General features: G+C 40.6%; 2 long non-coding RNA genes across 3 annotated transcripts in view; both read right to left on the bottom strand.

Moving 5' to 3' along the window:
- Positions 1–870: 870 nt before the first annotated feature.
- LOC128852551 (uncharacterized) lies at positions 871–15,092 on the bottom strand. The gene is made up of 5 exons (XR_008450481.1): positions 15,054–15,092; positions 10,022–10,274; positions 9,042–9,266; positions 2,605–2,740; positions 871–977 (listed from the first exon to the last, which is right to left on the bottom strand). It is a non-coding gene; the product is annotated as an uncharacterized LOC128852551 (long non-coding RNA).
- Positions 15,093–16,339: 1,247 nt separating this feature from the next.
- LOC128852519 (uncharacterized) overlaps positions 16,340–18,656 on the bottom strand; it is a 36,852-nt gene continuing 34,535 nt past the window's right edge. For both annotated transcript variants that reach the window (XR_008450401.1, XR_008450400.1), the window contains 2 exons: positions 18,116–18,243; positions 16,340–17,292 (listed from right to left, as the gene is read on the bottom strand). This is a non-coding gene — a long non-coding RNA (uncharacterized LOC128852519). The remainder of the gene's footprint in view (positions 17,293–18,115; positions 18,244–18,656) is intronic.

Raw genomic sequence — 18,656 nt, 5'->3', positions numbered from 1 at the left:
TTGCTTTTTCCCTTTTAAAGCTGTCACATTTCTCCTGCTTTTTGTGTTTTAAAACCATAAAGGATTCCTGTGTTTCCCCGAGACAAAGGATGGGCTCTAAAACTCTGTCTTCTGAAGTGATGAGTTAAAGAACACTGCAGGAGTACTTGCCAAATCATACCACCATTATTAATTCAGGCATGATGAAAGTGTTCATTTTAGCTATAATCATGTAATTCATCAAAATACTACTAGAGCATATCATTCTGAACTATTACACTGATATAGCACCTTATTGCACCTTCACCGAAAGCAGGAAATGTATTTTTTGATGCTTATCTACTGAAAAAAGCAATTCTGTTTGGGATTTTGGAAGCACTATCTTATGTCACAATAAAAAGGAAATTTCAAACATATTTTCTTGTACTTGTATGATGTTGTTATTATGTATTTGGGTGATTATCACCAACGATGAAGTATAAAAATGGGAGAGCACTGAAACAGTACGTTTATCCAGTGCTGAAGGAAGGAAAGATTGGGTTATGAATATACAATATTATATGGAGTTTAAATGTAGATTTTGGTGTGTCTGTCCCTTTTCAAAATAGCTTTAGAGGTTAAAATGTCTGCCACAAGAACCCTTCAAAAAAGGGGTCTCTGGAGTTCCTTCAATGACAAACAATACTTGTAAAAAACCGAATCCCATGACTAACTGCAGGATGTTAAAAGGAACTGCAGCACCCTGGGCTCCGACAGGACTGAAGATCCCCATCTCCTCGTCCCACACCGCGATTGCCATCTCGCTCTGCCTGTCTCTTGCTCTTCACCCACTTTTGAGAGTAAGCTGAAATTACAGAACAAAAAATAACAAAGAAATGTGAAATGAAATACAGCCCAGCTAAGTACAGGCCTTGTTGATTCTTTTCACGGATCAGCCGAGGAGCCTTTGGCACGGAGCTGGCTGCTGCTGCAGCTGGGCAGACTGCGCAGTGACGCACCTACGTCATTTTCAAAGAACAAAAACTCGTTAATAGTCCACATCAGGAAAGCTTCATTATTACAAATAGAAAAGCAAAAAGTTATCAATTCTCACTCTCAGGCAAAATCAAAGAAAACAAGATTAATACATGCTAAACTCTTAACAGGCTACATTTAGAAGAGCTGGCAATGAGCTCCATCACCTCTTTTTCTCTCTCCCTCAGCCCTGGTGTGGGCATCCTCCTACATGAATAAAAAGCAGAATTTGGGGATTCAAGGTGGGCAACAGAGCATGAAACATATGCACCTGAGCTTGCCATGCAAAGATGCCTGACGGATTCCTTTTCCCCTACACAAACTCGGTGTCTGCTACTCTCAAAGTTTGGCTAAGAAAGTCAACGAGACTTTATAAAAGCATCTCTTCGTTTAGAGCAAAATCTCCTTAGTGGAGGAATAACGTGTAAATTCCTGACTAACAAGAAGGCCCTAAGCTGACGGCATGTACTCCCACTCCACACGAGGTGAAGGACCTGGGCTTGGATGACAGCTGAGGAGGAGAAAGAAATCATTTCTGAATTGCCCCTGTCTTTTCCACTAACACAATAAAGCTACAGTGCTCCATCCTCCTTCATCCACACCGCTCCGCAGCGGCACAACAGATACATCAACACAGACTTGCTGCCTTTAGTTGAAAGTGAAAACAGAAAACACAGAGAAAAGAGGCTGTTACTGTAAAGACTGAGGAATGTCATCAAGTTATACACAGGGAGAATCAAGTCACCTATCCAAAATTTACCTTTTAGAGGCAACTGGCAAACTGAGAAACAGTTGGAAATGCCGTTCCAGTGGAATCTTCAGTGTTTAAAGGGAAATTTAAAGAAGCCCAGAAATTAAAAGCATGAAATGTACAGGAATAGACACTTTAAAACTTTACCCACAAAAGAGAGTGAATTAAAAGGCTTTAAAAAGGTGAGCAGCATAAGAAGTGATGCAGCATTGAATAAACTTATAGCTCTATTATCTGATGGTTATGGCACTATGCTCCATGGTTCTAAAGCAAAAATACTAAAACAAAGACTATTAAACTGGAAATTTGATGAGAAACACAAATTTGTTATAATTAGAGCCTTACTAGGCGAACTTTAAATGTTTACATACTTTTTTTCGGATATTACATGATATACAATATATATACTATAGCCTAAAGCTATAGCAGGCTTTTATTCCTGATATGTCAAAACCCAAACCCTTTTCCTTCAGGAGAAAAATGAAGTTTTAGGTCAGTTGTGGGAGGCAGAGATTTGTACAAACTCTCCAAAGAAAATGAAGCGATATAACTTAGGCCACTAAGACAGGACAAACTGATCAGTTCTTTCTGATAGTCACCATCCCTGGGGGTGTTCAGAGAACCAGACATGGTTTAGTAGGTTGGGTGGGGCTGGGCTGACAGTCGGACTGGGCCATCTTAGAGGTCTTTTCTCTCCAACCTTTATGATTCCATGATTCTATAGCATATATACCTGACACAAAGTCAAAACCACCATCAGAGATGCTGGTCAGCAAGTGAAATCACAGCTCCGCAGATAGCAGGTGCCACACCTGAGCTATAACAGTGTTCCCACGTTCTAAAAATAGAACCATACTTACACATCAGACCCTTATTCTCCTCCCATTTGGGGGTTCCTTTTTCGCTTTTTCAGTTTTGGAGTTTACTTCCAGGGAAAATGGACTTCAATGCAAGCAGAGCGTGGTCACGCAGCACACGGGTCTCCTCCACACAACTCTGAAAATAATCCGATTTATTAAGGATGTCCACAAAGTGGCTCAGTTTTATTAAAGCTGAACGTATATATTAAAGCTGAACAAACAATAAATTGTTGTTGGAAGCAATGTTTTATGCTGAATGTTAAAGTAAGTTAATAACATTTACTATTCTATTCAGTAATTATTTGAGAGCAATTAGAAGCTAATAGCTACCAGTTTATAGCTATTAAGTCTCTTTAGCACTACCTCTTAGCTTTTATACAATCCTTTTGTTTATTTTCACTATAATAGTCTCTGTAGCCCACCTTCATGCAAACACAAACTTCTTCTCCACTTCTCAAAGTGCCTAAATTAGCAAACCAACGACAAAATAAATGTATTTAGCCATCAAGGAAGCTCTTCCTATTCTCCAGCTGCAAAAATGATCAAATTAAAGCATGTTAGTATTTATATATATACCCAGATTTATTGGGATGATAAGGAGTTTAAGGTGCACCCACACACACCCGGCTCCTCTAGCACAGAAAGCACTTTTATTCAGGAAGAAATTATGAGAAACAGCAGAAGAAATATTCTACATTTCACAAATGACAGAAGGCTAAAGCTTCTTTTGTCCCATTTTCCAGTAAGAAGTGGATGTTGTTCCATTGCTGGAGCTATCCCACACCAGGAGCATGAAGCAATTTCACAGCATGTGGGTACAAAATGAGTTTTTTCACATGATTCCCTTTGAGCAAATTTCTAAACGCTGCAGTGGATCCAAGATTTTCCATATCTTAAGGAGTTATTGTTGTTGTCCACCTATGGGCGTGTGGCCACCCTGTGTATAAAGCCACATCTAAGTTTAAATACCTCATCAAGTGCATCGGTCTCATTAGCTGGAGCACCATACCCCGCGCGTGTCCTACAAGCTGAAGCAAGCCCTGAAATCTAAATATTTGGTTTTATTTCATTCAAAGATGCTGAAAACTTTCCTGACAAAAAAAAAATGTAGAGTAGAAAATGCCAAAAAACAACTATGTTTTCGGAAAACAAACTTTGATATGCGACTATTCACCTGCTACAATCTGTTTTATTGAGCTGTGGACGGGACACGGCAAAGCCCTGCAGTGCTCTCCAAGCTTCTTGACACCTGTATCTAGGGGAAGAGCTGGGGGAAACAGAGCCGCAGCTGCAACCATCAGAAAGTGCTCTGGAAGACAGTGGACAGAAATATTTAAATAAAGTATGACAAGAGCGATCCCAAAGCCTTGGTTCACTGGGGCAGGGACAGCAGCCTGTGGACCTCTCCTTGTCTTATTAATGCTTGAAGCTATCAACACGGGTGACAGGAATATCCACGGCGTTTAACTACGCCTGAACTTTTCCACTGGGCTACGTTTTGCTATAATATAAAGTCACTTGATTTTTTTTTGTAAATCGTCGTCTAAGCTCATAAGTAATATCTCTGAAAGAAGAGAATGTTAGATATAACAAAATAATGATGAAAATCTCATTTACTTAATAAAATTCCTCTGATTTTAAATCAAAACTGATCTCCATCCATTTGAACTTTAACTACCTAATTTTGTCTCGCGTTTCAGATAACACACAGTAAATGTAATTTGTCATCATAAATGTATTATTATTATTTAATCATATGAAAGTTTTGGTTTATCTTGAGAAAATATTTATAGTAGTTTTAATACACGGGATCCATTCTTGACAGAAACAATGAAAGAGATTTATCACCCTTGACAAATTATATTGCAAAACGTCCTCTCCTGCCTGCTTACAACAGAAATATTAACAACACACAGCACTGGAACACCACCTGTGATTCTCATTTCTTGAGGCTAATATCGTGGCACCCTCGCATCCCTGCTCTTGGAGACCATACAGGACTTCCAACGCGAGTTACTTATAAGAGTAATTCTATGAATGACTGAAACCTGTAGCCCTTTAAATCAAACTAAGCAGTGTTTTATTAAAGTGCCCAGCAAATCAATCTAAATCCAAGGATAATAAAGCCCTAATCAGGTGGTAGAAAAAATAATAGGTTGTCATGCATGAGGAAAAATAGGCAATCATGGAATGTTTTCTTTAATTAGGTCGTGTAAAGTGGAAGGACTGAGTAGGAACTGGCAAGACATTCATCATGAGCAAGGTGGGAAATTATTTAGATTACCGAGAAAGGAAAATTGAGTGCGAAATACTAAGATTTGACTGGACAGAAAATTAAAACTGTTTTGCTATCCTTGACACTTACTTTTGGCAACTTATTGGCAGGTATGGATTTTCAAAGTAGTATCAACCCAGATATTTCTGCAGTTTAAAGACCTCATCCCATTCACTCTAACTTTTAATGGCATTAGCATATGCAGATCCTGCCTGTGCCTCCAAGAGAGACAGAGCAGAAATTAATCTCAATGGAATTTTAGCTTGAAAAATCATGTGGATTCAATCGCTACTTTAAAATAAAGCAGTTACTTCTACCATCCCACGTCATTAGTACATTGCCACACACTGAAGCTGGTTTACAAATTACAAACACCATAACATAGATTATTCAGACAGTCAATGAACTTTCTAAAGTTAAGGAAACTATCTTAGTACATTGAGTAATAATGACAATAATTATTATTATGATTGCCATTATTATTATTAAATTATTTCTCAGCCATCCAATGCTGAATTCAGCTCTGTTAGGTATAAAAATACATTGACAGTTCTGAGATGAATTATAAATGTTGTCAAAAATAAATAAAAAATATCCTGGAGCCTTTTAGAGACATTCTAATTAAGGAAATTATAATGCACTTTAATTCAGTCAGCATTTTTAATACCTATCCTATAATCTTAGGCAGCAACATTTCAGTACCACACACAGAGATTGTCCCTCTGTCTTCTCTCTCATTTCACTGAGATGTTAAAATGATACATCAATGATTATTTTGGAATCCAATAATTATATATATTATCAAAACAGGATTTATTTCATTATTGGCTAATGAGAAAGGGAGATCTTGACTCTCAGCAGTCCCATTTCTCATCATTATGCTTTAATCCCATAAATGCAGAGAAAGTTCCTAAACGCTAACCATGAAAGCTGCCTCCTCATAAAATCAATATAATAGCAGAAATCATTTTAAACTTAAGATGACTTTAAACCCATCTTCTTCAAGGCATAGTTTCAGCTTCACGAAAATCGCATCAATATCTAAGGGCTTAAGAAATTTTGCTCAAAAGAAATGTCACTATTTCACCAAAACAGAACCTGAGAACTATCCAGGAATGAATTATGCTCTACAGATTTTCTTAGAACAAAAGGTGCTGGAAGCCCTGAGGTCTTCAGTTGGAGGCAATCAAGCTGTTTGCCCGCTTTTGAGCCAGTAACTCCAGAAAAGCAGATCACAGAATCACAGAATCACAAGGTTGGAAAGGACCCATTGGATCATCAAGTCCAACCATTCCTAACACTCCCTAAACCATGTCCCTAAGCACAGATACTGTAGCATGCAGCAGTGCCGGTAGGCTGGCAGGAAATCAGGGACTGTCACGTAGTCATCAATCCCCAACTGTTCCTACGTGGCTGCTGACGAAACGGTGAACTCAAGTTCAAAAAAATGTTTCAGAAGAAACCTTTTAAACAGGTCTACCCTGGTAGATACTCTGCGCAGGTGGGAATATGCCATAGGTATTAACGGTTTCATCAACAACGTTTCTCTGGAGACAGCCTCCAGAAAAAAAATCATTAGGTTTGAGTTTAAAAGTTGATATTGGCCCACTCCAGTGTTCTCTGTATTTTAGAAGGACGACTACTCTCCCCCGCTGCTCTCCCTTCTGTGTTAAGAGTAAATAAAAAATGCTTCATAGAAGAATGTTTCACATCAAAGAAGTTCCACGATAATTTTCTCATCATTAAGCAGCCTGACCCTTAGGAATGGCATTCAAGGTTTTCTTCCTCTGAGGCTGCTTGGCTGAGCAAGGATGCGAGGAGCCATAGGATTTAGTGGTTCAGAGCGCCAAGCAGGAGAGTTGCCACCTCCAGCCCACCACTCCCAAAGAACAAACCTACAAATCACTTGTCACTAACTTTGATCTACCTTGTTTCAGGTGGTTTCCTCTCTGACTATTATTTCTGCTAAGAGACCCGTGAAAATTAAATACAGACCCTATCAATGCTTGAATGACCTAGTGCTCCATCATAGCAGCAGTGTAATAGCAATAAATCATTTCAACTTTAATCTATTGTTATTGATGAATGTACAATTATTTGTCATCTAATATGCTGAAAATGATGACCAAAGAAATAGATCAACTTTTTTTTCTTCTTCCAAGTACGGCATTGATGGATTGTATCCCTAAGCTGTTATTACACTTATAATGTACTCTTCTGCTATGACAGCACAGCTAGTTTTTTAATCATTCCACAGTAATCAACTTAAGACAACACAGCAAGACTCATAACTCATGTTCTTTTCACTTTTGGCAGTGATGGGAAATGAAAATGTTTTTGTTCTTTTGAAATAATTCTTACCTGACTAGGCTGAAGATTGCTTTAAAATTGTAAATAAATGGTTGTTTATTGAGCTGGAACTGAAAAGTGACACATTAAAATGCCCATTTCTGAAGAAAAAATAATAATTTAGGCCTGAGTGGAGCTAGAGTTGGTTTAAAAAAAAAAAAAACCACTTTGCTTTTCTTTTAACTGGTTCAGCGCTAACTAAAATCTGCATTTTCTGGTTAAGTTATACAAGCAAGGCTTCTATTGCCATATTCAAGAGCAGAGTACATCTGGAAAGACACACTGGCTTAGCAAAGTAATTTCAGGGTACCTTTCCAAAAATGCCTTTTGAAAATCTGTGGGTTTAAGAAGCCACTTTCCCCTTGCAGTTGAGACTCAGAAGTAAGAAATTTTGATAAGTTTAGTAGACCAACTGGAATTTGTAAAAGTCTCTTGGAAAAAGAAAACATAAGTTATTTCTCAAGGTGCTGTAAAGACTGGAAGGCCAGACGTTGCTTTCCAGGAGTTACTATGCTTCTAAAACGTGTATGCAATATTAGAACAGAAAATACTTTAAGAAACTCTTTCTTGATTATATGTCTGGGAAAACGTGGCATTGTAACACTACCACAAACCGCACGCTAATAAAAATATGTGCCTTTTTAAATGCTGACTCTGATCTTATAGGCTTTATACAAAAAAAAAGTCACAAGTTTTGTTCCATTAAATAGTATTTTCCTTTTAGCGCACACCCTCTGTATTTTATTCTAAAACATCTGTGCTAAAAAGTTACCATAGATAAAAAGTTATCATAGATATATATGATATATATCATAGATAACTTTTTGTCTTACAGCATACAGAGGACTAACAAGAAGTCTTTGAAGTATTTTATTGCCCAGCAGCTTCAGACAGCCTTTGCACTGCTCAACAGCCTGCACAAAGCAACCTTCTCTCACCTCTGTTATCTCACCTTCACCTTCATATATTTCTAGCTACTTTCTACTCATTTTTCAACTGTTCTACAGTGTCGTGCCCTTTGCTGGGAAAAACCTGACCTCCTGCCTTGCTTCTGCTGTGGCTCCATGTCACCTCACTCAGGCCCTGGTGACCGCTGGGGTGGGAGTCTCACGTCCCTCCTCCGGCTCATGGTGACACACTCTGCCCTCCCTATACAGCAACACATTTGCAGCATTTATTTTGCCTCTGAGAATTCTTAATTGCAAACCTTTCATCTTATTTCTCTCTTGTTTGTAAATAATAAACTCGGTCACTTGCTCTCCTGTCTTTCATCTATCTGTCTTCTAAACACTCTGATGGCTTTGGTAATTTTAATTTTTGAGGAATATTGTAGACTAAAGTCCAATATTCAGCTGGGAAAAATAAACTGTCTTTAAAAGTGCGGTTACCATAATGGAATGAAAGGTTTAGCTGAACTTTTATGTGTTTAATTTTTGAAAGCAAGAATTAAGAACAAAATTTGAGAATACTTTTGTCTTGACTTCTATTTACTCTTAGGGCTTATTCCTTCTGGCCACTTAGGAACAAATGAAACAATACCAGAATTTTCTAGACAACCATTACAACAAATTATTTCCTAATTCATAGAATCAGAGAATCACTTAGGTTGGAAGGCACCTCAAAGCCCACTCAGTGCCACCCCTGCCACGGGCAGGGACACCTCCCACTGGCTCAGGGGCTCCGAGCCCCATCCAACCTGGCCTGGAACCCCTCCAGGGATGGGGCAGCCCCCACTGCTCTGGGCACCCTGGGCCAGGGCCTCCCCACCTGAACAGCAGAACATTTTCTCCCTAAAATCTAATCTAAATCTCACCTCTTTCAGCTTAAAACAGTTCCTCTTCCTGCACTCCCTGATCAAGAGCCCCTCACCAGCTTTCTTGGAGCCCCTTTAAGTGCTGGAACGTGCTCCAAGGTCTCCCCAGAGCCTTCTCTTCTCCAGGCGGAACAACCCCAGGCAGGTGCTCCAGCCCTCTGATCATCTTTGTGGCCTCCTCTGGACACACTCTAACAGATCCATGTCCTTCTTGTGTGGAAGATCCTAGAAATGAACACAGTACAGAATCCATTCACTGTCTTTTTTTTTCATTGCCGTTAACACAACTTCATTAGAAGAACAGAAATAACAGATGGGGGTAACTGTTGAAAAAGGACAGTCCATTCATCAAGGAGCAGCCTGATACACCTCCAAGAAGCTGACTTGCAAAAATTCCTAAGGAAACACAGAATTCAAAACTTACTTTTCTGTATTAGGGACCCAACCTGATTCAAAAGCAACATCGAATATATGAAAACCGCCCCCTGCTTGCACACACTGGAGACCCTCATCTCCAACTCAGCACCAGAACTGCAACTCTCAGCAGCAATGACGAATGCACTCCCTGAAGCCCATGCACCTAGAGATGCAACTTTTTGCAGATCTTATAACAATGGACCATTTATGCCTCCTTTGTATGAAGGTGTCTGCCAGCCTGCTCCTGTCTACAATTAAGGACCATCTTTTAACCAATCCATGTTCATGGACTCTTCCCCCCAAATGATTCAATTGATCTTGAACATCGAGATATAGCTACAGCTCCTCCATCCCTGAGTAAAATCCTCCAAAGAAACCAGGATCTCAGCACTGCTCTCAAACATGAGTACTCCTTCATAGCCATTTACAAATCTTAATCATCCTAACTGCCCAAATCGGGTATCAGAACCGGTCAGCACACAACCTCCCCCAAGAAAAAAAAAAAGAATGTGAAGCGAATGAAAGTGAAAATGCCTCTGTAAGCAATGAGAAATGTAGATTACCAACTTTAACAAGCCTCCACAAATCACCAACGTCTTAGGTTGCAAAGGTCGGCTCCAGCATGGTTACTGATATATTCCACTTCGTGATGGCTGCACTCTCGAAAGGCTGAAATGGCCTCTATATGTCATACAGATTGGGTTTGGACTGCTGCCGATGGAGCACCAGGGACGCAAAGCCATCACTCTGCAGCCATACGAATACCCGGTATCTTGTTGCACAGGGAAGCCAGCAGTCGAGTGTTTGTCTTCTGTCCTAAAAGCACCATAAAATTAGAAAAAAAAATTCCTTTAAATGTCTATGGTTTAAAAAGTTGTTAAAACCAATGAAGTTTTGTTCTGATCATGCGTGTACAGTACATGAGAAAACCACAATGTGCAATATAATATTTAAAAATGTGAAAAGTCGTTCCAAACAAACATGGAAATGTTCTCCTTAGTGTACCACCTCCATAAGAAAGCTCATGCACACTGAACTAAAAGCACCCATTAATCACTCCCAAAGACGGCGAAGCTACAAACGAAGCTGGGCTGCCAGGGTTGGTTCTTTTCTGGTTCTGCAAAACGTCAAAACCTTCTAAAATTATTTTATCGGGAAAGTTGAACAAAGCTTCCTACGTATATTTTGAAAGATGCAAGAATACTTCAGAGCCCTTTAGTGACTTCAGTACTGCACTGAGTTACGAGTTCTTCCCATAACATAAGAGGTACCAGTACTGAAGGGGCTACAAGAAAGCTGGGGAGGGGCTGTTCACAAAGGCTTGTGGGGACAGGACGAGGGGAATGGGGATAAACTGGAGAGGGGTGGATTTAGACTGGACATGAGGAGGAATTTCTTCACGATGAGGGTGGGGAGGCCCTGGCCCAGGGTGCCCAGAGCAGTGGTGGCTGCCCCATCCCTGGAGGGGTTCCAGGCCAGGTTGGATGGGGCTTGGAGCCCCTGAGCCAGTGGGAGGTGTCCCTGCCCATGGCAGGGGGTGGAACTGGATGATCTTTAAAGTGCCTTCCAACCCAAACTATTCTGTGATTCTATGATTAAACGTCAAGGCACTGTTAATCACGTCTTTTTTTTCATCAGTAATGACAAATCATTAACATAGAATGTTACACTTAACAACAAAAAGACCCCAAAAATAATATCTAAACTACTGCGTATTTACCCACCAGCCAGACTAAGCCGCCTTTGCTTTTCCACAGAATTTGCTTAGGGAACGACGGCTGTTGCTAAGTTGCGTGGTGCTCCTTGCCTTTAGCCATCATTATCAGTTATCTTTAGGGGTAATCATTTTTCTTAAAATCATGACCCATTTGATATCTTAAAAACAGCAACATTAATTTTCATTTGTCACATAGTCGGGTATAAATTGACTAAATGTTAATAGCATTCTTCTTGAGTAATCAGTTCTACATGATTAACCTAAAAATTGCCAAAATCTTGTTTACCATTCATTTGTATCTGAAGCAAAAGAGAGCCACGATCCATGAGTTAGAGCAGGATTAATTTAGTTTCTGATCTGTATTAAAACTTGCCACAATGATTCATAATCATTTTACTCAATATTTATCCTGACAAAACTATTTAATTTGGAGAGCTCCTCATAGTACAACGGTGCTGCCCAAAGCATCACTGCTTTCTCATGGTTGCAACAGTTTTCAATATATATAACAGAGGGGCAGCTGTATTTATATAATTAGGGGTTTGGGTTTGCTTTTTTAACATATACTCTTAACTTTTTTCTCTTTTTCCTTGATACAGGATATAGTCCATGGTCTTTACCACCATCTAGTGGATCTAGTTCCTTACAGCAAGCCACAAAAACTAAAGAGACAATTATTTAACCTATCATATATGTTGAATTTATCAGTCTTATGGAAAATATGGCATTAGATATAACTTTATATTTATTTCTGTGTATTGTAGCCTGTAATTCAACACCATTATTTCACTAAAAATAGAGAAAAACAGACTCCCAAGGGAGACAGTGCTTAAAACTAAAAAAAAAAACATTAAAAAGTGAGACAGCATACAGGTTATAATTGAGCTCACAGTTATTTTTATAACACAGAAAGAGCTTCAGGGTCAAAATACTATTCCAGACTCTAAAAGATGAACAGCAATGAACCAGTGATTCTCACAAACAAAAGGCCCTGATTGAATTTTTCACAAGTTTACAGCTATATGATAGTTGTTTAAGTAGCACAACAGCTAATACTCTCCATGAGTTTTTATCAGGGTTTTGTGCCCGGGGAGTCGTGTTGGGGTTCATCGCCAGCTCCCACCGTGCCGCTGCCTGGTCCAGGGAGGACAGGGAGCTTCACGGCCCCGAGCAGGGCACTCTCACTTATCTCTGCACAAAGATCTTCATCCGAGGCATTTATAGAAAAAAAATAATGTTAAAAACACACATTGTCAAAGTGAATTTAAAACATACACTGGTGATATTCTCCCTTTAAAAGTGACTGTGTCACTTCTTTCTTCAAGCAGCAAAAATGTCTATAACTTCAACACATCTCCAGGATACTTTTTACTGTAGAGAGAGAATTTCCCCATACATACCACATCAAAACAGATTCTAACCCCACCAAAACACTTCTTAGATGGACACTACTGTGTCGGAAGTGGGAATAAGGAGTGATTTTTGCAGTCTGGGTTTAGTGATGTGGATCTGGCTTCAGCTTTTGCTGCAAGATTCGGATATGACTTTGAGCCAGGACTTTTACATCCTGCTCCCCTAGCTGCGTACTGGAGAAAACACCTCTGGCGTTCACAGGCATCAAGATGTAAGACATTCACCATCGTGGAGGTCATGCGCATTCTACGATGATGGCAAAAAAAAGAGTAGAAAAAGCTTGATGATGTAATCATATTTCAAAAATAGATAATAATTGTTTGGTAGGCATAGAAGATTACGGGTTTTTTTTTCTCCACATGTAGCAGGATGGACCTAAATTAATTCCTGTGGATCCCTCAACACTGCAAAAAAATGGATCAATATTTATACCTGCAGGATGGAAAGGCTCGGGCACTTCTCAGAGCTCTTCTCCCAGGAAAGGCTTGAGTAGCATCACCTTCACTCCTCCCCCAACCAGCCCTTTCTTTTACAACTCCTGAGAGTTCAACATCTGCATTGAAAGAGACTGTGGAGACCTTACAGCAGCTTCCAGTGCTGAAAGGGGCTCCAGGAAAGGTGGGGAGGGGCTCTGGATCAGGGAGGGCAGGGACAGGATGAGGGGAATGGTTTTGAGCTGAAAGAGGGGAGAGTGAGATTAGGTTTTAGGGAGAAAATGTTTTGTTGTTCAGGTGGGGAGGCCCTGGCCCAGGGTGCCCAGAGCAGTGGGGGCTGCCCCATCCCTGGAGGGGTTCCAGGCCAGGTTGGATGGGGCTCGGAGCCCCTGAGCCAGTGGGAGGGGTCCCTGCCCAAAACCAGTTTAAGCTCTGCTTCCAGCTTTATTCAGGCTGGGTTTTACCGAAGAGGTTTGTTCTCTGAAGCCTGCTGACACTTCTGCCACGCTATGCCTACACAGCTTCTTCAGTGTTCCCAAACGATTTTTAGCGTTGCTCCATGTCAGTAAAATGTGCCTTTTCCCTCAATGCCAACAGCACATTTTTGAAGTGGTGAGCCTTCGCGTCTCCACGCCCTGCGATCACCTGCGGCTTCCCCCACCTTTCCCCAGGCTGGGAAAGTCTGATCACCCAGTTTATAAAGCAGTCGGATGCACAAATGAAATATTATGCACCTGCCAAGACACCGTAAGTTTCCTCTCAAATTTATGTTTACCTCACTGCTTTACACAAAGACAATATCACAGATAGGATGCCTGGGTTTCCTTAACTGAAAATATAAAAATTAGCTGTACTGGCAAACCTTACCCTTTCCCAGCACTTGATGCTAAATTGCCAGCAGTCTCCTTCCCAGCTACTCTGAGTTTTATTCTAAACTCTGGCCTTTAAAGAAGAAAAGATACCAAAAACCAAAAAAAAACCCAACAAAAAGTAATTTTTTTTTTTTTTTAAAAGGAAGAAAAGCCCTGAGCATCTTCTCTCCCTGATACCCAGGAGCAGGACTGCGTCCTTCCTGGAGGGACCTCTGATTTTGCACCTGATTAAATAGTAACTCAGGGTTAGAGTCATGCTCTTGGTGACTCACTGATCTGGTTGACTGGCTGACAATCTCCACAGGGTAGAGTGCAATTCACTTGTGTGCCCCAATTAGCACTGCTAATTGGGGCACAAAATCTATGTAATTTTTTATGTTGGTTTTTTTTCAAGTCAGTCACCATTCTGGGAATGGCGAGTGGGCACTGGAGCAGGAGCGGGGCTGATCTGCTCTGCTCTTCCAACACCTGAACATTGAGTGGGAAAAGTCCTATTAAAAGGTATCTAGATGAAAGCAGAAGCTTTGGTGTGTTTTATTAACTCCTGCACATGCCCAGAGTCAAAATCCTCCGTTTTCTCACACACCAGCAGAGCCAGGCTTGAGGGGGAATTTCTCAGGGTCTTGCAAGACCCAAGTGATGCTCAGCTCTCCAGGATCTGCTCTGCTAAACTTTGTGCACCTCTGATCCTGTACAGCATAAGTCGGAGAATCTCAAACCTGATATTTTAGTTCTGATTTCAATCAGTTATTGAAGAATGCTAAATTTATGAAAAAAAAAACAGAACAGCAAGACACGAACTTAGAACAATCTGAAATTTCTGATAAAATCAAGTTTTATCATCTTTTCTTATAAATATACAGCAAAGAAATATTTTTATCAAATGTGCAGGGGATTACTTAGGCTTAGATGCAATTATTTCAGCTGTATGCCAGATACCACAGGTACTAAGTAAACACTAGTAACTCTTTTAACATCATTATTCTGGTATTTGCATACAGAAATAGCAGTTCAGATGCTTAACTGCCATTAACACACATTAATATTTGGTTTGCATCCACAGTTGTAAGATAACTGTTTGTATAAATACAGGCATGAAATAATTTGTACACTTTTGCACACACAAAAATTACCTCTTTTAAGATCAAGCAATACTTACTGGATCATTTCTGTGCTGATGCTCCAAACAGAATCCCCTATTTGAATATAAATATTTATCAGTTCAAAGAGGATGTGTAAAATAAACAGCCTAGAAAATGAGATGCTTTTTGCCTTTTTATTATCCCATTGGATAACACTGTAGAAGAATTACTGTACACTTCTCCCACTAAAAAAGTCTCCATTTCAGAAGCGCAAGCTGATTTTATTTTGATCTATTATAATAATAAAAGAACAATTATCCCTTTCCTAGAGCTTCAAGCCTAAATCACCTCATGTGCTTAATGCAGGATACTGTGAAAAAGCACAGTATTAAGGAAGGACCATCTCGCATTGCTCCAGTCAAGCACTAAAGGGTCTAAAACCAACAAGACATTTGAAACATGGACTTGTTGTTTGTGACTGTTGTTTGAGGGGCCCATGGGATGACTGAAACAGCACAGGGGAAAAGCTTTTCCTCTATGGCAACCTTGAAAAGACCCTGCACCAGCACTCCCATCCCACCTGAGACAAGAAGAAAAGATGAAAATGAAAAGGTTTTTTGGCTTTATCCTAAGTGACAAGCATAAAAATGTTTGCTGCTAGTGTACTGGGACTTGACTGGATCAAAGCACGTATGTATACAGTTAAACTCATCCTTAACTTGTGAACTAGTTAAGCTCAGTGCTAAGGAGCCATGGAAGCCAATGGTGAGCCAAAAAGCACCACAGCCAAAGAGTTTTTAACATCCCACGGTCCTGTGGCATCTCTGTAGCATCACTCCACGGTATGAGGTCCTGCCTGTAGATAAACTGCAGGAACCATTTTCTCTACTCTGTAAATTATCCCTCCTATAAAAAGATTAAACCATGCATGTGCACGCCCCTGGCACTTTGGGTAAGCCAAAGGGTGTCTTTGCAATGGATTTAGAAAGAAGAGAGCAGCTACATATCTTCTCTCCGAGCCTTTATCAGGGACTGAGCAGGACCATGGATTTGGCCCATTTTAATTTCACATACAGATGCAGCCAAGCAATTTTGAATCTGCTAATCAACTGCTTTAAAAGAAATGCAGGCCAAATCAAACGTAACGATAAATAGAAGCATTTCCAACGGCTTAACTTCGTTGGTCCCAGCAACTGCAGAACTGCAGAAGTGGAGACTTGTGACACCAACATTAGCAACCTTTGTCAGCCACACATTTAACATTCCAAATTGCAAAATAAAGTTTTTATTCAGCCCAGATTAAGTATTTCCACACCGTTGCCTCTTAAATATTTCCCTTTGTTCAGCCAATGCTTACCTGCACGTTGCTGCTGGAGATCTCGTCCCACTTTTTGCAGAAGGGATCAAAGGGAACATCAACGCCAAAGCTGTGTCTCAGGACTCACTTCCCAACCATCCCAGGGAGCACCCTGGGGTCAGCGTGGCCCAGAGACATGAGCAGGTAACAGAGCAGCCAGTCAGCAGAGGCTTCTCTCCCAAGACACTAAAAACTGTCTTATCTAATCTCTCAAAACTGATAGGAGCCTTTCTGCTAGTCTTCAGATATTTACCTTCCCACTCTCTTCCCTCCTTGCTCATGGGGTTTCCCTCTAAATCCCTAGATCTTTACAAACATTCCAAAGTAATTTTTAACTTCATAGCCTGGGTTCATCTCAAAATGAGGCGTGAGCCCGGATTCCCGAACGTCCTGCAGGAGTGAAGCAGCAGCTCCCTTGTGTTTTCACTCTCCACTTCAGCCTCCACTGAAATCCCAGAGTTTTTTCATTGTTGTTTTGATGCTTTACTTTGAAGCTTCACTTTGATGCAGGTTCTTTCCCTTCTCTTTCCCCTGGAAAGGTTTGGCAAAACCATCTCTCCAACAGGTTTTGAAACGACACCTTCTCCCCTGTTGGGAATGGCAGGAAGATGCCAGGGTAGGGTTAGACTGGACATTAGGAAAAGGTTTTTCACTCAGGGTGGTGGAGCACTGGAGCAGCTCCCCAGGGAAGTAGTCATCATGCCAAGCCTTCAGAATCTTCCAGAAGCCTTTAGCCAATGCCTTCAGATACATGGTGCGAATTTGGGGGTTGTTCTATGTAGGGGCAGGAGTTGGATTCGATGATCCTTGTGGGTCCCTTTCAGCGCAGGACACTCTCCGATACTCTCATCCTTTTGTGTTTTCACCTTTCCAGAGTCCTTTCATTCCCCAGAGATCCTTTTTGTGCCTCGGGGCTCACAAGTCACTCACTTTGCACAATGCAGTCAATTTATCTGCTCCTGATTTCAAAACAGAGGCCACATTAAATCAGATAAGACTATACAAAATGCTTCAATTTCAGCACACACCTCATTAGACTGAGACCAAATCTACCTTACAGGAAGTTCAAGGAACAAAAAGCCCACTCAGTCACATTCCATGTCCCCACCTGGGGTGGAGTAGAGGAATGTGTGCATGCATATATATTGTGAAATAAATGTATGTTAAGAAAAATACTTTCAGTAAAACAAATTCTCAATCATTCCTTTTTTCCCCACACTAAGATGAACAAACTCGAAAGGGAAGGAGTATGATAAGAATGAAAACCCAAAGAGGAAGGAACAGACAGGAATCGTGTGCAGCTGGGAAGGAAAAACTTTGCAAGAGTAATTAATACGGAAATAATCTACACCCACCCTCCAGAAAGCATGACATATGTTAAGGTCATTCCAACTTGGAAAATCTTTTCTAAGCTGAATCCTTAAAGGAGGATCATTTAAATTAATAGATACAAATACTCTTGGCTACAACAGTGACCGCAATTACAAGCACAGGTCAAAGAAGAAGAGAGCAGATTGCCCAAAGTATGGTCTGATCCCACAGCATCCTCTCAAGAAGGACAACAAAAAGGCTGTTCCTTGAAAATCCTATCTGTCCACGCAAAGGTGTAGATAGGCAACTGCAAAATCCGTAGTGCCATCTCAGATGTTACTCTCTCACCTTATATTTAGGAAGAGCACAGAGGAGCTACAGTAATTAAGCAGTATCGTTACAGCAGACTGGCAATAACAGCTCTCGGAGCTGACTTCCAGCCACCATCACTAAGGACACAGACAAACCCACCTGAGCTGCACAAGTCGATCTGTCCTGCTGGTGATTCCAGCACAACCTCATTGTCTTCCAGGCAATGACAAAGTCTGTCCGCCTCCATCACCGAGCTCGGAAATACAAATTTCCTATGCAAGTCACACCTGCAAAAATATATTCAACATGACAGAGCTAATCAAGGACAATACTGTGGAGACAGTTGAACAACACTTCCACGGAGATCACCTCTGGTTTTTAAAAACTCTGTGCCACAAATAATTCATCGCCCCTTTATTAAATAATTAGATATTAACAGAGAACCACTGATTAGACTACACTGATATCATACTGTATATTTTCTCTCTTGACTTTGTCACCGAGGTCACCATACAACCGAAAGCTGATGAGGATAGAGGGAGACAGTGTATGGGCATGGCTATATAGCAAAGCCTTTCATTAACCTTGTTGATCCCCCATAATTTCATATGTCAACAGCTAATCAAGGACTCACTGACATCATCAAGGGACAGGGAGAAAAGATCTCCCGAGGGACCGATCACTTCTCACAGGAGAAAGT

The sequence above is a fragment of the Cuculus canorus genome, chromosome 6 (assembly GCF_017976375.1).
Source record: "Cuculus canorus isolate bCucCan1 chromosome 6, bCucCan1.pri, whole genome shotgun sequence".
Lineage (NCBI taxonomy): Eukaryota > Metazoa > Chordata > Aves > Cuculiformes > Cuculidae > Cuculus > Cuculus canorus.
This window is presented reverse-complemented; position numbering and strand designations above follow the sequence as displayed.